The sequence below is a fragment of the Dermacentor variabilis genome, unplaced genomic scaffold, assembly GCF_050947875.1.
Source record: "Dermacentor variabilis isolate Ectoservices unplaced genomic scaffold, ASM5094787v1 scaffold_18, whole genome shotgun sequence".
Classification (NCBI taxonomy): domain Eukaryota; kingdom Metazoa; phylum Arthropoda; class Arachnida; order Ixodida; family Ixodidae; genus Dermacentor; species Dermacentor variabilis.
The window spans coordinates 2,355,918-2,379,580 of NW_027460346.1; the positions used below are offsets into that span (position 1 = coordinate 2,355,918).

A 23,663-nucleotide genomic window follows, 5' to 3' on the forward strand; every position below is an offset into this window, starting at 1 on the left:
GCTTTTCCCTGTTTGAAGTGGTGCTGTTGAAAATGTATGCAATCCTTCTGAAGACATTGTGCAATATGCAATGCATTCCTGTGGGAAACATTGTCCCTGGATCGTTCAGTGGTTAATATGCTAATAAAAAAATCAAAGGGCACTTGGTTATGCCTACATGGATGAATGTTAAAGCATTGCGACCACAGCATGCCACAACTCAAGGTCGTGGGTTCGACTACCACCTAAGGTCGAGGGTTTGACTCCCAACAAAGGTCGTGGGTTCGAGTGCCATAATTCCTCTACCTGATTCACTGTGCCTTAACATCATAAGTCGTGAGTTCGACTCTCACCAAATGTCGTGGGCTCGAGTGCCTTAATTAATTGTCTTAATTACCTGTGCCTTAATTAACTTAGCCAATATTCGTGGGTTCGACTCCCACTTAAGGTCGAGGGTTCTATGACTTTTGGACAATCGGCAGTCACGCCAGCGCCGACAACTACGCCGGATTTTTCGCCTCATGAGCCAATAATGCTTTCGTATTAATTTGGCAGCTGCAAAATTCTACGAATAATAACTAAATTCCTAGAATGAACTAAGCACAAGCGGCGAAAAACAGCAGGGTCACCGCGCGCTCCATGCAGACGTCGCAATAACACGCCAGTTTATTGCGACGCATATGGGTAATCCAGTTTCTGGTCTGCGTCGAAGCGCATTCCGCCTCGTTTCTTATTTTTACTGTCTTTTCACCATCGAAGATGAACATGTGCGTTTTATTTGTTGCAGCTTACGTCTCAATGGGTCGCCTCTACGTTCTTAGCGTGTAAAAATGGGTGCTCCCATTTAGTGACGCAAGTCCAACTCCGTGACGGTCGTCTGCTACTTGAGACGAAAGTTCTTATTCAGAACGTGATATAACTTTCAAATTCATTGCTGCTGGACAATTGAAGCGGCATAAACTCTGAAATCTGCAAATGCCAGCTTGACGATTTTTTTAGCGCGGCAGATAATAGCGCGGCTGGCCACACTGGTGTTGTGGTTGGTGGTGGAGCTAGCCAGCTGCGACTGAAAGCAGTGGAGGATCTCGCGACGCGAGCGAACATCGACAAAAAGGAGACAGTCTCGTGGCTCGTGCTGGGTTTTTGCAGCGCGGAATACCAGCCAGGACCTCGCAGTATCCTTCGCATGGCGTCTGGCAGGTGCTGAGCGTCGCTGACGAGGTCCGAAAGGCATCGGCGCAGTCGACTGGACTCCCCCTACCTCTCATCGGGAGTCAAGATCTGCAGGCATCCTCCGCAGTCGCACCAGCTGGGGTATTGCGCTTTGCAGTCGCCTTCTCGCTGTCAAAAGTTCGTATATTTTTGGCGCTGAGGATCAGAGAAGCTGATGCGTGATCACCGCGCGCCCATATAACCTGTTTGTCAGAGCGTCTGTTAATGGGTAGTAGGGTTGGGCGAACGTAACAGGGAGCGCATTAGGGATCAGTCTAATACGGCCTTTTTTTAAGTTTGCGTGCTTTCTGCTGCGAGGTTCCAGAGTTGGCGTTTGTTGCAGAGGCCACATTCGATTCATCCTAAGTGTTCCGGCCATGCTCTTGACTGGTGCGCTTGGTTGCTAATGTGCGGCTCTCGCTTCAACCCAAAATGATATATGTGAGCTTAATTATATCGGCTGGTTGTTGCGCGAATTGGAAAACTGGTGCACTGCGTTCAATTGGACTGCAGTGTGCCAAATATTAACTGGAAGTTTGCATCGAGCCGTCGAGCTCTGTTGTAGTACTTACGAACATGCTACAGGTGCTACTGGGTTTATTCGGTTGAGCTTTACAGCAGGAAAGCTGATTTCCGTCTATAATTTTTGAGCATCACTGCCGAGCATTGACTTCCAACTGAGACCAACTGACACACTGTTGGTCCCGGTTTGAACCAGCTGCAAATCAATTGCACGTTGTCACCTCTAGCAGGCGTCTTATGCCGGTGTCACACGGTCACTTTCAATAGCGATCGCGCCCGTTTAGCATTGAGCCCAATCCAGATCAAGTGCTGCTACACGGTCACTTTCGATCGCAATCTTGTACGATCTGGATCCAGACAATCGCGATCCTTGATCGCGATTGTCTTGATCGTGAAAGTAGGCTGATGACCATGTAATTCTGAAAGTTGCAGACGATCAGCAGACGATAATATCCTTACCCAGTGACAAACGAAATATTTTTTTGAAAAGATAAGTGTGTAGAGGGAGGGGTGTGTGCTTTAAAACAAAATTTTATACAAATTTGATAAGTGCTTCGAAATTTATGGTTAAAAAGTTAATTGGTCTGATTTGTCTAATTGCTAGATTGGGTCATTTTCAAATGTATGCGTCTGTCATAAAAGCAACATAGGGGAAGTAATCTCGCTATCTCATCTTTCCTATTTTTTAAGACATTTTTTTATGCATTTCATGACACGCTAAGTATAAAAAGGAGGCCAAGTTGTAGAAAAGGCAGGTTTAGATCCCTCAAACATTGATTTATCATCATTTTGGAGTGAGAAGAATTTGGGGGATCACTTGATTGGGCCACAAGTAATACCCAAGTCAGATGGGCAGATTTAGTGACACTTCGACCGAGTGCACTTTGCCTCACGGAGTGTCACTTCAATGGCACTATGGCGGCGTGGTGCTAAATGGCAAAATGAAGTCTCATTCGGGATTGATGACAATGGTGATTTAGAATTCTAGCGCCATTGGTAAAACTTGATATTATTGACAGCATTTTGAGTTTTGGAAGCGGTTTAGAAGCCAAAAGCCTAATGAAATGCAGAAGGGGGCATGGCATGGCCGTATGCTAAGCGGCATCGCCTGCCAGGGTTGAACAGGAGACGAAACTGATGAGACACACATGGTGACAGCACTGGTGTGCTCGCTGAACATACTTGGAGCAGAAACACAAGGAGGGAATTCTGTGTCCAGATGAAATGCCGGGAGGGGCGGGAATGGTTTACGTGAAGGGGGTGGCTAATTTAGAGGCTTACTGACATCGTCAAGCATATGTACGAAGCAAAACCGGCTTCTCTCTAGCAGACAGCATGGACGCTCCTACGCTGTGGCGAAGTGTAACCCACATGATGTAAGCTGGTTACAATCATCATGAGCCAAGACGAAGACATCATCGTATCCAAGCAAAGGCACTTTATCGCAGCCAAGTGAGTTTGGTGAATGCACTAGCTGGCAAGTGCACTCTGCAGCAAGTGTCACTAGACCTTTCCATCTTGACAGCCTGCGAGTGACACTAAATGTGAAGTTCACTCGCTCGAAGTGTCACTAAATTTGCCCGTCTGATTGGGGTATAAGTCAGCAAGAAGTGAGAGGTCACTGCAACATTAATGCTCTTGAACATTACAATGATAAAGCAAAGGAAGTGAATACAACTTAATGCTTGCAGAAAGTAAGGGTGGTTATGTGCTAACACAAAATGGAGATAACTGTTCACATATGCTAGAGAAGTAGACTAACTGCACACTGGTGCCTCTAATACTAGTAATTGAACATGGAAAGCACTGTGAAGGTTGTTTGCAGAGGGGAGAATGTTGTAAAGGCTAACTGCTACATCTTTTTTAAATTCATTCAGAAATTTGTTTCAGTTTTATAATTTGCTTATGAAGAGCATTTAAAAAGCACCTAAGCAGATAATGCGGTACCTGCTGGTTAGTGGATAGACGCTAATCCCAGACCATGCCTTCCGAGATATTCAGCACTTTCTGGGTGCTGCCTCATCTGGGAGTCACGCGAAGGAGCCAAGCTGATTCTTAACATTCTGGGATTTGTGTCATTTCCAGCGAGTGGCATGGTGCCATCTTTTGGTATGAAAATTGCTTATTTTTGCAAGCTTTTCATGATAAGATTTACTCATACTTTAAGCTAACATTTTGTACAGAGGCTCTTCCATATCCACACTACGTTAAACTAAGCTTCTTACCCAGTTAAAAACATCCTTGCAATGGTGTGTACAACTCAAGGTAAAATTAATCAGCAGATGGTCTCTAAAAATGGCACATCCTTATCAAGGAAAAAATATAGAGAGACCCCTGTTTTTAGTGTATGCTCAGTAATCCATCCCTTTGTGCAGTGATAAAAAACCCATGTCACAGAAAACTAATTATATAACAGTGGCTTCCAGGGCTGGCTAAGTATTGCCAGACGAGTTGACAAGCACTTGAAGCTACAGTTTACACAAGTTTATCCTCCATGTGTGCTCCAATACTGTAGCTTGTTAGCACATTTAGTTGTAGGTGATTGTTTGAATATGACGAACTTACATTTGCTGAATTTAGCACAAATAAAACTACCAAAACTGTCTGGAATGTACATATGTGGAATCTGCAATTGTTGCACAGCTAAAAAAAAGCATTCCTTGAGGTATGAGAGCTCAGTAAAAAGGCTAAACACAATGAAAACTGACTCACTCTCCTTGGCTAGAATATCCCACATGTCTGGTGGGGTAGCTTTGGGCAGCACAAACTTTTACAGTGAAGCTGTTAAGGGGATTTTTGCAGCCAGTTTTCATGCAGCAATGCAACTTGGAGTCCCAAATTTTTGCTTTGAAACATGATTATCAATGTCTATAAAATAAAAGTTACCTTGTCACACGAATAGACGATACATTCGTTGTGCAGTTTCTTTAGCCAGTAGTGCGAATTTTTTATTTTGATGTCCTGTTTCACTGGCTGCATGTTGGAGGTCAGCTGAGAGTTGTACGACTGTGGTGGTAAAAAGCAGCCAGCAACACATTCAAGCGAGCCCCGAAGTGGCCGTATGACCAAGGTGTTAGTGTGAACACACAGGTGGTGTTGGTGATGAATCATTACGAAGAACAGCCAACAAATAAACCCCTATTGCATTCAAAAGGTGTGAGAACTTGCCTTACAGCTTGCTGTCTTTGATGTATGAGTTTCTCAGATTGGGGGCATACATCTGCGAAGGAATCTTTATTGAAATAAATTTCATATCTTTATATTTTGGATTTAAAAGGAAAGAGACTACATATGTGAATGTTTAGATTTTGCAACGAATTTTATCAATGTTGCTTTTCTGACCATTTGGAATTACAGAAGGAAATGGTTAGTATAAGTCCTATGGTAGGCAGCATTCCCTATGTTTTACATGGCATAGGTCTGTTTGATAGCTGTAGCAACAATTCTCAATTCCAGAAGCTGCAGTTGGGTGCATAACAAAAGTCTATAAGCACTCGTATTTATTTTGATCATGTGCAATACAGCAATAGTATTAATGCTTTGAGGTTATCTTTTCAAGGGTTGCCTGTCAGGCATCATTAGGCTTTTGAGCTTTTACATGTATTGCATGTTTCTAAACACAAAGCAGTAAAAGGTTACCTTCTATGGCAAATGAGTTCTTTGGAAGTCCACAAGGTGGAGGCAGGTTCATGAAAGAGGAAAATTGTCATTTATCCGACTGTATCAAGAAGCTACAAAGGACACCCAATACAAGTTTCTAAAAAAAAATATTCGCAATTCACTCTTCGTATCCCAGCGGCAACAAATGTTGCCATAATGTAAAATAATACTGTGAACCTCGTGCATGTCGCCGGACTTTCAAATACTACTTTTGTTCTTTGTGGCAATTCATAATTTCAAAATATACCTATTAGATGACGCTACCTGTGCTGACATTAGCAAAGCGAGAGAAAAATAGTGTCCTCCTCAAGATACTCGACTCGGTATCTACCTGACCTTTCTTCTAATTTGTCATGAAGTATATTTGTTTATTCCATTGTGATATTTATTCTATGAAGGAGCAATACACAAGGCTCCTTCTTTTGCTAAATTTCTAAGGAGGATACAACTAGAAGTATTTTATTGCCCCACGCATTGTGTTGCGTCCATAAATGTTACTGGCAAGAAAGCGGGGTTCCTAACCTTCACTTGTAGCATTGTGAGGCTGCCCTTTTGGTCACAAGATGCAATGGTGGTTTTGGGTCTTAGTGCTACAGATTATAATTTTTCAGGCGTGTATTATGATGTTATGATGTGAGCCTTGTTAAAGGGACCCTGAAACGATTTTGACGATTTTGTACAAACATACTGAGTCGTTAGAGTAGGTCCTTCTGATTGTTATTTGACCCAACTAAGTGGTCCGCGTAAAGCGTGTAATTTATTATGAGGTTTTAAAAATGTACATCGCTGGCGATCGCATGACACTGCTCGGCGGAATTTTCAGCCGCCCCTACCCATATGACGTAAATCACCCAATTGACGTTAGTAGGGCGAGCTATCCGATTGGCTATCCAGGGCACGTCATCGATTTTTCCACCTTTATGGTGATCAAATGATGTTCGTAATAGTTGGAATGTTAGTTAATTTGTTTCTATAAGAAGAAAGTAACAGAAAGAGAATGCACAAGAACAATTTCACACTACACTTAAGCACTTCCGGCACACAGCAAGCGTTGTCTGCTTGTGTTACAATGTGCAACATTTTGACGAGACCTCCACGGTCAGAGTCGGTCTGTCTTTTCACGAGCACTATGATTCGACTTTGTTGCATTGTGGACTGCAAACCTAGTGACTGGCAATATATGTCAAGCTGCGACATCGTGTCCCTCTGCGAGGCGAAAGACGAGCAGACTGGCTGCAGCGTATCGGACTGCCACTATCCGACCGGCGCCAGGATTTGTGCATTTGCGGCCGTCACTTTACACCGGAAGATTACTAAAGCAATAGCGTTTCGCGAGTCCAGTATTATGATAAACGCAAGTGCAAGGGGACAGGGCCTGGCCGTTTGACTGTGTCATTCCATGGGATGAGCAGAAGCGCAAATGTGAATGGTCTGCACGGTGCAGCCTCCTGCTGGCACTGAGCTCAACCACACACAGTAACTGTAATGAAATGTATTCTTCTTTGCTGCTGGTGTAAATTTTTCGCAGGAGTGTAATGGTTAACATGTTGTTTTTGTAAATGTTTAAAATGTTTTACACTTTAGAGCAATATTAGCGCTTTGTTTGGCTGGTTAAGTTCTGTGCCAACAGGTGGCTGGACCATGCAGACTGATCAGGCCGCTCACGTACGTACGTCTACCCTAAAGTTCCTTCATCAACTTGAGTTTATGACTCCAGCCATCCATTGAAATGTCCAGATTGCCTGTGGTTACCGGAATATCAGACACATTTGGTGCTGCGACAGAATGCTCACAACGCACGCTGCTTCGATAGCCGTCGCTTGGGGTCGACTGCCAAGCAGCTGGCGGAGAGTTTGGAGAGGCTTCGCGCATTCGCTCCTAGAGAACCGGAAGTCGACGACACGGCGTGCCATCATGACGCAGACCCAGTGAAGGCGGAACTTAGCCCCGATCACTTGGCGAACGAGTTGAGGAGAAAATGCATGACTATGGATGAGGGTAACTTGTAATCGTCCGTAGCTCTCTTAATATGAGACGTTTAACACAAATTGTGGTGCAAATTATTAACTTTAGCTGTACCCTACGTGTCTACAAAATTTGTCTAACCTGTTTCAGGGGCCCTTTAATGTGTGTGTATATATATATATATATATATATATATATTACTGCAGAAAACTAAAGTAATGTTTAACAGGCTCGGAAGAGAACAGCAGTTTACGATAGGTAGCGAAGCACTGGAAGGAGTAAGGGACTACATCTACTTAGGGCAGGTAGTGACCACGGATCCGGATCATGAGACTGAAATAACCAGAAGAATAAGAATGGGCTGGGGTGCGTTTGGGAGGCATTCTCAAATCATGAACAGCAGGTTGCCACTATCCCTCAAAAGGAAAGTGTATAACAGCTGTGTGTTACCAGTACTCACATATGGGGCAGAAACCTGGAGACTTACGAAAAGGGTTCTGCTGAAATTGAGGACGACGCAACGAGCTATGGAAAGAAGAATGATGGGTGTGACGTTAAGGGATAAGAAAAGAGCAGATTGGGTGAGGCAACAAACGCGGGTAAACGACATCTTAGTTGAAATCAAGAAAAAGAAATGGGCATGGGCCGGACATGTAATGAGGAGGGAAGATAACCGATGGTCACTAAGGGTTACGGACTGGATTCCAAGGGAAGGGATGCGTAGCAGGGGGCGGCAGAAAGTTAGGTGGGCGGATGACATTAAGACGTTTGCAGGGACAACATGGCCACAATTAGTACATGACCGAGGTAGTTGGAGAAGTATGGGAGAGGCCTTTGCCCTGCAGTGGGCGTAACTAGGCTGATGATGATGATGATGATGATACACACACACACAAACACACACACGCACGCACGCGCACACACACACACACACACACACACACACACACAGGGTGTCCCAGTTAACTTGGACCAAGCTTTTTAGAAAACACAGGAGCTCTAGAGAAATCGTACCCACTGCATAGTAGCGGCAGTTGTATGTGCTTACAGCCAGTATTTTTTTCATCACGAAGTATTAATTAGTTAATTGCTTTTAATTAGTGACATTTCTTTAATTATTGCTTGAATCGCAAACATATGAATTACAATGTTGTAGGGCACCTTAAATAACCTCCGAATCAAGCATTTATTTTGTGCTGAAGTGGTCCTGGTTCTTTTTTCCAAGAAGAAACAAAAGCCCGCGCAATACGAAATAGATGCGCACTCGCATGCCGCTACTCAAGCGTCTACGAGCAACCATTGAAAGATATACGGCTGCATTCTCTTGTTGCCGCATCGTACAAGGCTCCGCTACGCTTATCAATGCGTCAGCGGTGTGTTCTCTTGATGCCGCGACCATCACACAGCGTGAAGCCCTGTATCGAGCTGCTGTTGCTAGCAAAGCCGTGTATCCGAGGCTATTCTCTTGGGAGCACTTGAGTGGTGGGGCGCGAGCACGTGTCTATTTCGTATATTGAACGTTTCACGTGCTTTTGTTTTTTCTCGGAAAAACCAACAAGGCAAAGCTGAGCACTAAACAAATGCTTGGTTCGGAGGTTATTTGAGGTTCCCTACAACTTTGTAATTGATGTGTTTGCGGTTCAAGCAATAATTAAAAAGTTCACTAATTAAAAGTAATTAAGCAATACTTCGTGATGAAAAAAATACTGGCCATAAGTACATACGACTACGGCCACTATGCAGTTGGTACGATTTCTCTAGAGCTCTTGGGTATTTTTAAAATGTTGGTCCTAGTTAACTGGGACACCCTGTGCATGCATATATATATATATACACGTGCGCACATAGAACAAGGCATCAGTACAAAAAGTGCAAATTGTATCTCTGCCTTGAAGAAGGTGGACCAGCAAACTGCTCCCAAAAGTTCCACAATAACTAACCCGCTATTCCTAGTATACAGATATGTGTACGTTCATTTTCTTGAATAAATGGGTTTTATTGAAGGAATTTTATTTTTCTCTGTATCATTTGGCACCTTTTAATGGAAAGTCAACTATTTAATATCTGCTTCTTTGACTATGAGCAGCGTGGAATGCAAAGGGCTAAAGAAAAAAAAATCACTCATGGCGAATCAATGAATGCGATAGGAACTTGTTACAATATTACACAAAGTATAAGACTCGTAGCTGTAGTGGCAGTAGGAATTGAAGTAAACGTAAGCTGCCAAAGTAAAAACAAGCTGTTTTGCTAAGAGTACTCTTTTTGAATCCTGCCATCGGACAATTTCATTTATGTTTATTAATTAAAGCCAACGACCTTCTTAGCGTCATTACCACCACTTTTCTGTATTGCGTATGTTTCAAACCTCTTCGCTGGGCCGATCCCGGAGGTAGTGCACAGCCACGCCAGTAAAATTACCTAATTTTCAGGTTTTAACTCCCTTAATGTTTTGCTCTTTTAATATTTAAGTCTGAGAAGATTTAAGTTAAAAGGCATGCATTGTCAGTGTTCTGTTTCAAGACATTTGTTTGTGGGCTGCCATTCTCAAAATTCCGAGGAATAATTTTGTCAAGAATGTAAGACCTGGTGTGAGCAGATTTAGTGATAGAATGGTGTAGCAATATAACCCGCATATGCTGCATGTCATATAGCATGGTATGGCATGTAGCATGCATATATCTAATGATATACGGAATGAGCTCACGGTGGCCACAATGGCAAAAATTTGCTTGGAATGCCCACATAGTTGCTATCGAAAACAATTAGTCTTGGTCCGGGGAGCAACCTCTGGACCAGCATGAACCATTCTGGGTTTAATCCCCAAGCCAGAACAAATTTTTTTTCAACTGAGATTTTTTTCTATGAAACCAGTGCTGGGTTTTCATTGTAGCTTTGTGTCAGTTGGATGGATGACAGTTTTCCCTTTCAAGGTTACTGTCTTGTGCAGCAGAATATAAAAACATCATACACCCAGCTGCAGAAGTTTTTGAAGCATGTGAGTTGAAAAAAATGCAATTATTTTTATGGCTTTGCATTTAGCCTACCACTCGTGCATAATATCCTGGTCCCATGAGGAAGTATACAGTGCACCTTTTAAATATAGGGATATTGGTTCTGGCTTGGACAATTTTTTCATGCCATGCTCTGACGAACCTTTGTGGTCAGGTGCGCTGTAGGTAGCTGCAGTACAAGGAAAGGGATATCCCCTTGAGAGGGCTGTGTGCACAATTATAGATGCAAGATGTGCATCAAAAGCAAAAGCACTGATGAAAATAATGTTATCTAAAACATGTCACCTCTGATTGGACTTGTGCTGAAAGTTCGAATAATATGTGTAAAGTGTTTTAGTAAAAGAAAGCTGGAAGATAAATCACTAGGTGTTTGCTCTCGGTGTCGGTGTGTTTTCATGTTGTGGGTTCACTGCTCTGGTAGTTTTTTTTTTTTTTTACTATGTTTTACATTGGATATATTTTTAAGGTGGCTGGATAGTTGATACCCCAGTATACTAGACATGAAGTAGTTAATGTTCTCATATCTGATGTTCCAGTGGATAGTTCTTGCATGGAGTCCACATTTAAAGTTGACAAAGTTTGCTGAAGGACTGAAAACCATTAATCCATTCTGCAGCTGTTCGTTTTCACGATATTGAAGATGCGAGAAATGCTGGGAAACCTAATTTTCAGCGGACAGAATTAATTGCCGCCTGAAGGGGATCCCCTATCTGGTATCTATCTGCCTTGAGAGCATGCTTATGCAGAAGGTTGTGGGCACACAAGCCTTACATATGTAAGCAACTTACTTTTTAACTTAGCCACTGCTTTTAGGTTTTGCCTTGTTTGCTGTGCAACACGTCACTCTGGCATTTAAGGCAGACACTATACTATGGGCTAGATGCAATACTGGATGCAGTGATAAACAGTTCATGAATGAGGGAAGCCTCAGCTGCCTGTAACCAACATTTTGGCAAAGGGATTTCGGCAGGGGCCTGATGGTGACTTCCCCTTGCCATGATATCTCCTTGCCCAAGCATTGGCTTCAGGCTGAGACTTCCCTTGTTCGCCCACTATTGATCACTTTGTTTCCACTTTTCTGTGAATGTCTGTCTTGTTTAAATGTAGGTTGGTATACTCAGGGTGTCTACCAACCGGGAGTTCTCAGGGAATTTGAATAGTCTGGAAATATTCAGGAAAAACTCCGGGAATTTGTGCTTCTATCAGGGAAAATTAGCTGTAACATTATTGAAAGGGAACGAAAGTCGTGTTAATGTTGGCTCCAGTAACAGAGGAATCGCAAAGAATCATCATTGATGCTGTGCCATCCGCACAATGTATTGCCAGAGTAGCTAACGACCGATTTTCCAGACGCCCGATTTTTCAGATATGCCCGATAATTCACACCTCTTTGCGGCACCACCACATACTCCGTATACGCGTAGTGCGCGCCGATGGACGCGCCACTGGTGGCGGCCTTGCACAGAACACACAGGAGAGGAGCCAGGCGCGTGCCATAGTTTGTTGTGTCGTTGATAGTGCTTCTCTGTCTTGTTCACGTTTTCAGATTTCAGAGCAAGATAGGCAACACCCTTCGCATGTGGGGTGTGGCCAAAGCTTCAAGGAATGTCGAAGAATTGTTGCAGGGGGGGGGGCTGAAATACCGGCGAAAACGTGCCGGCGATACGGTTCTAATCATTCCCGTAAAGCCTCATCAGCGGGAGCAACGGTAGCAAAAATGGATTGTTGCTTCGGCGGGAAATTTCTTGTTCTCATCCTTTCCTTTGTCTCGTCAGTGTTTTTTCCACTCGATCATAGTTAGACGCGTAAGCGACGAAGTTCGTCTGCAGTGCAGCATGCGGTTTAAAGGCATTTCGCTAATGTTTGGAGTGCCGCTAGCCACTTATATGGTTTTCTGCTTCTTTACTGCGTTGTGCTAGCTAGGCAGCACGACTGCACGAGCGCATTGTGTTGTATGTTAAAGCTACTGAAGTTTGCAAGAACTGAAATTGTTGGTTTTATGTGGCCCGGTAAATCCTCGCACCAGCTGTCGTGCACTTCATGTTTTTACATCTATTTTATGCGTGGCTTCGGACATGTTTAACTGTTGCTAGTTGCTCAATGCATAACTCTTGTTGATTCTTTTGAGCTGCGAGGTTTTCACCCTGCCTCGTTTGTAAAGGCTATAAATCACGCTGTGTCTTATTGGAATGATACCAAGGAAGTGCTTCTATAACAGCTTTATTCTTTTCGCCCGAGGGCATCTTAGATATTGTTTTTTTTGGAAATGTGTTTAGAAAATAGGTAGTTCAGGGCGAGAATTGCTAATAGTTGCTGCATATGGTATTTTTGTTCAATTTTTCGCTGAAAAGTTCGCGTCCCGTTTGGGAAGTCATCACACCTCGATGCTGCCTGAGCAAACTTAGCACGCCAAATGATTTGCTTGTTTCACAACGTAGTCCGTTCTTGCATGTGAGTTTTGTACTCAACTGAATTCTTTCTAATTATGCTTACGCTGCAGAGGACTAAACCCGGCCTTGCCGCCAGCGCTTATCTACTTTGACTGGGCCTTTAAATATATCATGTGACACCTCTCTCTAGTAATATAAAAAAAAGTACTGAGAAGTTAGTCAGACTTTAGCCTTGTACGTTTCCAAGCAGCTCCCTTGGGGAATTTAAAATAGGAAAAACTGCAGCGGGAACGGCAATTCATCGGCGTATGCAGCAGAATCGCATCACCGGTACAGCACTAACACGCGCTTTTATTAACTCGTGCGTTTGGTGACTTCGTTGACTAGTGTACGCGTTTCCATCAATAAATTCGTAATTACTCTTCTTGAGGCGACTTCGACTGCACTTATTCGGCGATGTCACATGCATTTATCGGCAGAAAAATCACAATGGCATATGCAGACATCGCACCGTGCGGATTTGTTTGATATAAGTCTGCACTAACGACGGGTGCTGATTATTGAGGTAGAGAAACAGCATTACGGCAAGGGTAGAATTAAAAAAAAACGATCGAAAGATTGCATTACTCAGCAAAATTTATCGGCTAGTTGACATGAGTTCCACTTCATGTAAATGGGGTTAATGGCGTTTGACTGCGGGACGCACCAGGCACGTATGTGGACCACGTTGCCCCAAACACGGTAACATCGCGTTTATACCCGCTCCCACAGAGGTCAGCATCTTCCCTACAGCTGTCACCGCAGAAGCAGCAGCCTGGCACCCGAACAAAGGAGAAATCGCAGCCACGAACTTCACTCAACCTTGCTGCAAAGGGTCGTCGTCTGCTACTGCTCCCGCGCGTACTGTTGGAAGCGCATGCTAGGTGGCTATCAGTGGCGCCTCTATAGCCGGTGCATGAGGCGTATAGTCAATGTATATTGTCCTGACTGCAGGTCTGAAACGGCATTAATCAAAGCCACCGCCGCCATTTTATCTCGCCGCCTCGAACCGGCACTAGCATGCAGATCTGCTGGCAGCTGTAGCCACCACCGGGGCAACGTTAGGCCTAGCTGCTTCAACGTTCGCTCTTAAGCTTCTTGCCGTGCGGTGCAGTGTTTTTCATTGAAAGAATTCGCCGCTGTCAGCAATGGCACCGACTCCGCCTTTGTAATCCTCGGGATTGGCTTCGAAGCTCGCAGAGCACAGCGCGTTGCGTAATGTCAGGCTCCGAAAGTTAGCTTCGCCTCAATACAGCAGATTAGGCGGTGAAGCATAACAACTATGGGAATGGGCAATTGTCATGAGACATAGTACGTATTCCTTAATTATACACATGTGCACCCCCGTCACATGTCAAAGTACGAGCACCGATATGCCTAATAAGTGTACTGGCAGGCTTTAAGAGCTTTTTCGGACGTGCCTGTGGCAATTTTAGCCCTTAAAGGCAGTTAAAGACATGCATTCATTTTTTGGTGGACTGCCAGATTTTTCGCATGTTCTTGCAGCCCCTAGGGAGCCCGAAAAATGGGACGTTGACTGTACAACTGACCAAGAGGATGCTTCAAATGAACCATGGGGTGAAAGCGTGGCAGAAGGAGGATGAGAACAGAAAGGACCGATGCACTAAGGAATTAACGGGAAAGAAAGCGTGCCGCCGCCTCTTTGAAGGAGCTTGAGCTCAAAAAACAAAGTGTTGGCTGACGCAGAGATGCAGGTGTCCCTCATCCAAACCAAAATAAACTCTTTAAAGCAGTGAAATGCAACACTGAGATGTTGTGTACGGGCTGAGAGTATGTCAGGACAGTTGAGGTTGACTTCCCAGCTGCTGAGAGAGAATCTTAGTTGTGAAAAAGTTCAGGCATCATACCAATGAGCTTGCTATTAGTTGATAGAAATAGCTTATTCAAAAATATTTGCTTATGTATGCATCTCCTTTTCATTCGTATTTGATAATGTTCGACTCAATTTGGAATGGGTTTTACCATTTTTTTTTGCTGTGCATTTTACTAACACCTTCCATCTGTTTTCTTCTTAAATAAAATAGATATTACTCCTTACTATTCAAATTGGATTAAGTCATTTTTTTCGTTTCAACATGCTTGCTAGAGAGTGACAGCATCGGGCAGCATGGTGTTAGCCTGTCTTGACATAAAACAAAGTTCTGGCTCATTCAGGGAATTTTGCAAAGGTACTCAGGGAAAACCTGGAAAAATCAGGGAATTTGGAAATGTCAACTTGGTAGACACCCTGTATAATACTAGACATGCATGACATTCGACGACGCTCTCTTGTGGAGGCCGCAGTTCATACAATACAAATTGCCCGTAGTGAGGATTGAGAGGGAGGTGAGTAAGCAATGAAACCAGGTGTCCTAATGCGATTGGTTAGTATGTGCAGAAGGGGGTGGATGGATGAACGCAGTCAATCAGGCTCCTACTGCGGATTATCTTATCCTTACTAACTCCCTGTACCTTCATTTCTGTTGTTAAGCTATTTAGGTATATTAAAAAGACAGAATATACAACACTGCTGTCTTTTGACTCGCTGATTTGTTTGGTAAGCCTCTTGGCCGCCAGCGGGCCATGCAGAAATACCTTGTGTGTAGAGTTCAGACTTGCACTAAGTTCTATGTAACCTACATTCAGGACGTGCTTGTGCTTTGTTGCAAGATAGATGAGAAGATGCCAGAAGTGGAAAAGGTTGCACATATCCTCAAAGGGATTGCGGTGATGCGTTTACTCTTCTAGTCTTGAAAAACTCTTCGACACTGCAAGACATTATTGCGGAATGCCGCCACTTCGAAGCCAAAAGCCATTGCATTGCCCACCACTTTTCACGCCTTCCTAACACAGCTGCCATGTCTACTTGCGAGGACCTCAGTCTCCCACCCATGCCAGCTGCATCCAACAGTATTGTGCACATCATCTGCTGGGAGATTGACGCTGCCTTTCCAGTTCCTCCAGATTCCCAGGTTCACGCCCCAGACAATTTCCACGCAACAATATCCCTTATCCAGACCACTGTACAGCAAGAATTGGCCAACGTTGGACTCCAGTCACTTTGCCCAGTCAACAGACCTGACTACTGCTCATCTGGCGTACCCGTTCTACCATGCAGTTCATGCACTCATCCCCATTATCGAAACATGGAGGAGTGCCATGCTTCTGCGGACAGGCCCATCTGCTTTTGCTGTGGACGTGTTGGACATATTTCTTGCCATTGTAGCATTTCTTGGAACTCGCAGGTTTTGCCCAGCTATTGAAATACCTTGCGCCAGCCTGGTAATCCTTGCTCGCCGACACATATAGAAGAAAACATTGCTTCAACATCTCTGCCTGCATGACCAAACTGTTGCCTTCTGCCACGCCTGCGTCTTTCCCTCTCACCTCTGCCTCATCGCTCTCTGTCTCCTTCTTACTCCCACCGCTCCTCGGAAAACTAATGGGCGCAGATCCGAGAGGTGAGCCTGCCATGATGACCCGACCTGAAATTTTCTCTGCTTACACTGCCTGGCCACACAACCTCTTCAACGTGTGCGGTATACCTGTAACAGCTCTGATTGACACAGGAGCACACATATCGGTTATGAACTCGAACCTCCTTATCCGCCTATGTGGGTTATATAATGCCCTGGCTGCATTTGAACGTATGGTAGACATTCTTCTTCACAGCTCTAAGTGGTCAATCTGCCTGTGCTGCCTCAATGACGTTATTGTCTTTTCACCAACTTTTGCCATGCATCTCGAGCGTCTTTCGACAATTCTTTCTGTTTTTCGCAAGGTTGGGCTTCAGCTCAATTAATCAAAATGTCACTTTTGTCGCCGGCAACTTACTGGGCTCGGACACCTCATCGATTCTTCCAGCATCCGCCTCGATCCCGAAAAAGTTCGCACTGTCAAGAATTTTCCCATGCCGCCTTGGGCCAACAACATTCAAAGCTTTGTGGCTATCTGCTCATACTTCTGCCACTTTGTACACTTCTTCGCCAATATTGCATGTTATTTCACAAAACTCAAAGAAGACGTGATTTTTGTCTTGGGTGTGGAACAAGCTACTGTGTTCGCTGAGCTTGCCGTGCGGCTCACTTCACCACCAGTTCTTGCCTATTTTGACTTTACTTCCCCAACGGAAGTTTGAACCGATGACAGTGGTCATGGAATCGGCGCTGTTTTGACTCAGTGCCAGCAATGTTGTTACTGTGTTATTGCGTACAGTAGCAGCTTTCTGTCCCAAGCGGAGTGCAATTACTCCATTACTGAACGCGAGTGCCTTGCCCTGGTTTGGGCGGTGGGTGAATTTTGCCCCTACAAGTACGGCCAGCAATTCACAGTTATCACAGACCATGGCACAGACCATCATGCCTTATGCTGGATTTCATCCCAAAAGGATCCTACTGAATGTTTTGGTCGGTGGGTTCTACGACTCCAAGAGTGCTCAAACAGTTGTGCGTAAGAGCGTCCAATTGCATGAAGATGCTAATTACTTGTCGGAGCTTCCAGACAGCTGTGAGTCTACCTGCGTGCTGTCGCTTACCGCGTTTCAGAACATGGGAGATAAACAATGCTGTAACTCTTACTGTCGAGACTTCATTCTCCGGCTGGCTTATGAGATACCTTCCCCTTCTCTGCGTATGTTTGTGCTGCAGGATGGCATCTTGTAATGCTACAGCATGCACCTTGTTGGTCCTGAACTGCTCTTGGTTATTCCCACACATATGCATCAAATTGTCCTCGCACAACTGCACGATGTTCCTACCGCAGGTCAGCTCAGAGTCTCTAGGATGTATGACTGTGTTCGGCATCGCTTATTTTGGCGTGGTATTTACCGTTACGTCTGCCATTACGTCGCTTTCTATGAGCTATGCCAGTGCCACAAGAAACCTGCAGTACTTCCAGCTGGCCGCCTTTAACCCCTCGACGTACCATCAGAGACATTCTTTAAGGTTGGTCTCGACCTTCTTCGCCATTTCCTGCTATCTGCTTGAGGAAATAAGTAGATAGCAGTCGCTACCGACTACACGACCTGGTACGCAATCACTTGGGCTCTCCCAACCAGCTGTGTAACTGATGCCGCCGACTTCCTTCTCGAAGACATTATGCTTCACCATGGTGCTTCTCAACAGCTCCTCACAGATCAGAACCACTATTTCATATCAAAGGTTGTTCAAAATCTCTTGGACTCCTGCGCTACAAAACACAAGTTGACAATGACAAACCACCTTAAGACGAACGGCCTCACAGAGCATCTTAATAGGACTATCAAAGACATGCTCACTATGTATGTTTCTGCCAACCATCATGACTAGGGCGCCACTCTGCCCTTCTTAATATTTGCCTATAATTCCTCCTGACATGACTCTGTGGGTTATTTTCCGTTTTATTTCTTGTACGGAAGAAATACCACGCTGCCATTTGACGCACTCCTTCCTGCCGTTCTTGACATGTTGCCAGGATACGCCCATGACGCCATCTCCAGAGATGTAGAGGTGTGCCAGATTGCATGCCTGCACCTTACTGCTTCGCAGGAAAAGCAGTGACACTTCTATGATGCCTGCCACTGCGATACCTACTTCAACCCTGGTGATATGGTCCTTCTTTGGACACAGTCATGGCGAGTTGACCTTTGCAAAAAGTTGATTTTTGCAAAAAGTTGAAAAAGTGACTGACGTCGCATATGAAACCATGCCTCTTGATTCCACCATGTTTCAACCTTCCACCAATGTCATCCATGTCACCGACCTCAAGCAATACCACTCAGACGATCTGGCAAGCACCAGGACGGCACCTTTGCCACAGAGGTCATGTTACCAAGCACTGTCAGAGATGAAGCTGAGGACAGTACAGAAGACGACGTTTGCTGATGTCGCTTGCGCAGACTGGCTTCCATCTTGTACACCTTGTGTGCCAGTGGAAGCATTGTAATACCCTGTAAAGCATTGTAAATACCCTGTAAATATATTTTAAACCTCTCTTCTCCCCGTAACAATACTTTTGCTACATACAGTCCGCTGAGAACCCGTACTCACTTGCTTTGCACTTTGCTGTAGCAGTGGCATAGTGAAACTTGCCATGGAAACGGCCATATTGCGTCAGAACAATTTTGGGGCTTTGTAGAGAGGACATAGCTTTTCTTGTAGTGATGTTTACCTGTAGTCATTCCTCTTGCATGTTATGTCCAACCTAATGTGATTTATTTTTCAAGCATTTCGGGCAGATACAACTGACGACACTTTTAGATTAGATGATGGCGCCACTCAGTCTCTCACTTTGAACTTGGGTTTCTGTGGCAAGCTGTGTGTTTGGTGCAACTTTCATTTCTATAACTTTTGTCCGACATTTGCCTTGAAGAAGTATTAAAGGCCCTCTTGAAACAATTTTAAAGAACGAAACAATATGGTACTTATGCCTCACACCTCATCCAACAATCCAACAGCTTTCCTTTGGCAGGGATGTTGTTGTCGCTATCGGGTGATGTAGAATAAAATCCTGGGCCTACTAATGCGGAAATGATTAAGGAACTTCTTGAAACGCAGATGGTAATTTTGTGTAAACCTTCTGAAATTCAGGAAAGGTGGGACCTTTCCGAGGCAAGCTTACTTCAAATGAATAAAAGATTTTCTACCTCAGAAGAAAGATTGAAGGGCCTCGATGCTGTCGATAGCAGACTTGCCAATGTTGAGGCTTGTCTTGACCAAAAAGACAGCTAAATAAATGCTCTCAGCCGAAGGTTGATGAACTAGAAAATCGGTCTAGGTGAAATAACTTGATAATAGGAGGGATAAAAGAAGACGTGAGAGATACTGAAGATATTTTGATGAACAAAGGTGAATAATGTGTTTATTGGCATTTCGAAACTTAAAGTAACTAGAATTGAAAGAATCTAGTTACTTTATTCTCTCTCTCTCTCGCCTAGATAAAAAGGCTGAGAATCACAGACCGTCCCATCATATTAACGGTGGCTGACTTTAGAGATAAATAAAAAATTTTTACATCCTTGTTCTATGCTTAAGGGAACGAATATAAGCGTCGGTGAGGACTATTCCAAAAGAATTGTCGAAATACAGAAGTGCCTGTGGGCTTCTTCACAGTAGGAAAGGTCAAAGGAAGCCAAGGTTAAGCTTGTACGTGACAAAATCAAAGTCAGCAATGTTCTTTATGCATGGAATGAACACATGAAAGAGTGATACGAGTGTCATGCACTCTCACAGAATAACTCTGCATAAATTTCGGAAAGCGAAAGCTTTAAGATATTGAATGTGAATGTAAGAAGCGTGCTAAATAAGGTTGAAGATATCTAAGCAATGATTCTAGAACATGAACCGGACATTATGATTACTGAGACATGGCTTCATAAAGACATATTAGATAGTGAAGTAACACCTAATTCTTATCTAATGGTTAGGAAAGACCAGGATAGTAGAGGTGGCAGGGTTGCATTATTGAGTCAGGGTAATATCGATTTTACTATACTCCATGTTCCAGTTGACATTGAGGCTGTATGGGTTAAAGTAATTTTAAATAGCCACGCTGTCCACGTTGGTGGTGTATCATCATCATTATCATCAGCCTATTTTATGTCAACTGCAGGACGAAGGCCTCTCCCTGCGATCTCCAATTACCCCTGTCCTGCACCAACCGATTCGAACTAGCACCCGCAAATTTCCTAGTTTCGTCGCACCACCTAGTCTTCTGCCCTCCTCTACTGCGCCTCCCTTCTCTTGGTACCCATTCTGTCACCCTAATGGTCCAACGGTTATCTAATCTGCGCATTACATGACCTGCCCAGCGGCATTTTTTTCTGTTAACGTCTATTAGAATATTGCCTGTGCTCTCTGATCCAAACCGCTCTCTTTCTGTCTCTTAACGTTATGCCTAGCAATCTTCGTTCCATCGCTCTTTGCACGGTCCTTGTTCTCAAGCTTCTTTGTCAGTCTCCAAGTCTCTTCCTTATATGTCGGCACTGGTAAAATGCACTGATTGTACACCTTCCTTTTTAGTGATAATGGTAAGCTTCCAGTGAGGAGCTGACAATGTCCGCCGTATGCGATCCAACCCATTTTTATTCTTCAATGAATTTCCTTCTCATGATCAGAGTTCCCTGTGATTAGTTGACCTAGGTAACCGTACTCCTTCACAGACTCTAGAGGCTGACTGGCTATCCTGAACTCTTGTTCCCTTGCCTGGTTATATTGATCATTATCTTTGTCTTCTACATATTAATCTTCAACCCCACTCTTACACTCCCTGTTGAGGTCCTTAATCATTTGTTGTAACTTGTCTACAGTGTTACTGAATTAAACAATGTCATCAGCAAACCGAAGGCTGCCAAGGTATTCACTGTCGATCCTTATTCCTAAGCCTTCCCAGTTTAATAGCTTGAGTACTTCTTCCAAGCACGCAGTGAATAGCTTTGGAGAGATTGTGTCTCCCTGTCTGACCCCTTTCTTTATAGGTATCTTCCTACTTTTCTTGTGTAGAATTAAGGTAGCTGTGGAACCTCTGTAGATATTTTCGAAGGTATTTACGTAAGCGTTCTGTACTCCTTGATTACATAATGCCTCTATGACTGCCGGTATCTCTACTGAATGAAATGCTTTTTCGTAATCTATGAAAGCCATATAGAGAGGTTTATTGTGCTCTGCGGATTTCTTGATAACCTGATTAATGAGATGGATGTAATCTCTTGTAGAGTATCCCTTCCTGAAGCCAGCCTGTTGCCTTGGTTGACTAAAGTCCAGTGTTGCCCTTATTCTATTGGAGAATGTTTTGGTAAATATTTTATATAATACTGGGACTAAGCTAATGGGCCTATAATTTTTTAGTTCTTTAATGTCTCCCTTTTTGTGGATTAGTATAATGTTTGCATTCTTCCAGTTTTCTGGAACCCTTGCAGTCGATAGGCACTTCGTATAGAGAGCCACCAGTTTTCCTAGCATTGTCTCCTCCATCTTTGATTAAATCGACTGCTATTCCATCTTCTCCTGCCGCTTTTCCCCGTTTCATGTCTTGCAAGGCCCTTCTAACCTCATCGCTATAGTTTAGAAGGAGTCTCTGCAACCTGTTCATTACTGCTTTCAATAGAGGTATCGTGGCTCCTCTGGGTACTGTACCGGTCAGTATAGAATTCTTCCACTGCTTTTACTATACCTTCGAGATTGCTGATATTACCCTGCTTATCTTTCAGTGCATACATATTGGTTTGTCCTATGCCAAGGTTCCTTCTCACTGATTTCAGGCTGTGTACATTTTTTACAGCTTCTTCAGTCTCTCTCACGTTATAATTTCGAATATCACTTATTTTCGCTTTGTTGATCACTTTTGACAGTTCCATGAATTATATCTTATCTCTTGAGTTGGACACTTTCATTCCTTGTCGTTTCTTTATTAGGTCCTTTGTTACTTGGGAGAGCTTGTCTACTGTTTGCCTTGGTGCCTTGCCTCCCACTTCAATTGCTGCCTCTGAAGCCAGCCTCGTTACGGTTTCATTCATTACCTCTATGTTATCGTCATCATCTCTCTGTTCTAAGGCTGCATATTTGGTGTATATAGGCCACCAAATTCACCAGTCCAAGTACTTTTAAGTCTCTGACGCTTTATGAATTGCAATATGCAACATGGTGATAATATACTTTTGGGGGACTTCAACCTACCTGGAATAAACTTGAATGATTACTTTCCTGGAGCAACAGAAATTCCAAGTTGTGAACAACTACTAGAACTTGCTTTTTGCTTTGGTTTAATCCAGGTGGTGCGTGACTATACAAGAATCAGTGCACATACTTTGTCTATCCTCGACCTTGTTTTTGTGTCTAATCACATGTCTTTTCTAATTGATTGTGAAACGAGTGATGTTATCTCAGACCATAATCTAGTAGTGCTGTCTTTACGCCTTTCCCCTAGCACCATGCGCCTTCCCCTCATGAACGTCATTTTCAACTGTGCTGGCGCTGATGATGTTGGGATACTAGAATTGTTAGAGGACTCTTATGAGAGATTCTCTGAACTTTATCAGCATAACTAAAACCCAGATTATCTCTGGTAGTACTATTTTAATTTGGTCGTGTCTTGTATACAACAGTATGTACCTAAGCATATTAAGAAAACTAGTAATAGAAGTCCCTGGATAACTAGAGAAATAATGCACACAAGAAGACAACTAAAACAGAAACGCAAGAACTGTAAGAATAATCCCAACACTCGGCTTCGATCCACTATTGGATGTCTCAGCAAGGAACACAAGCAACTTGTGAAGGCACACAAACAAAAGTTCTTCAGCATCACAATCCTGATATTTCTGAGAGAAGCAACCGACAAATTTTGTAGATATATAAACCCATCGTCAAATGCTCGCTCAGTGGCACAGTCAATGAAGTATCCAGCCGCTGAGAGTTTCAACGAATACTTTGCTACTGTGTTCACAGAAAATAATGGTGTTATGCTGAGCATTGAGTCTCCATCTGACAGGCTACCTATTACAGACCTCGAAATTTCTGAACGAGGTGTGCTCGACCGCTTGCTAATTTTGAACCTAAAGAAAAGCCTCGGACCCGATGGCATCCCAAATGAGTTCCTGCACTGGTACACTGAATGGAATTCAAAATATCTCTCATAAATTTTTTGGTCTTTGCTTCATAGTGGTTCTTTCCCCAAGGTTTGGAAGCAAGCTAAAGTGGTTCCCATCCTGCAAAGCGGCAGTCTAGACAATTTATCAAATTATCGCCCTGTCTCGATTACGAATACTATCTCAAAGCTGCTTGAGCATGTTGTAATGAAACATCTTATAAGTTATACAAGTGAGCACAATTCATTGAGTGCCAACACTGCTTTCAACAAGGCTTGTCTACTACATCTCAGCTCATTGAATTAGTATACCATCTTTCAGAAA

The 23,663-nt window shown here is 43.6% G+C and overlaps 1 protein-coding gene across 5 annotated transcripts in view; it reads left to right on the forward strand.

Annotated features, from left to right (window-relative positions):
* The first annotated feature begins 1,007 nt into the window (after positions 1-1,007).
* LOC142568291 (protein zer-1 homolog) overlaps positions 1,008-23,663 on the forward strand; it is a 155,594-nt gene continuing 132,938 nt past the window's right edge. For 4 of the 5 annotated variants that reach the window (XR_012825410.1, XM_075678279.1, XM_075678281.1 and 1 more), the window contains exon 1: positions 1,008-1,293. The gene's annotated coding sequence lies outside the window, so the exon portion shown is untranslated. Of the gene's footprint in view, positions 1,330-23,663 lie in introns of all 5 variants that reach the window. The other variant, XM_075678280.1, reaches the window with a different exon arrangement.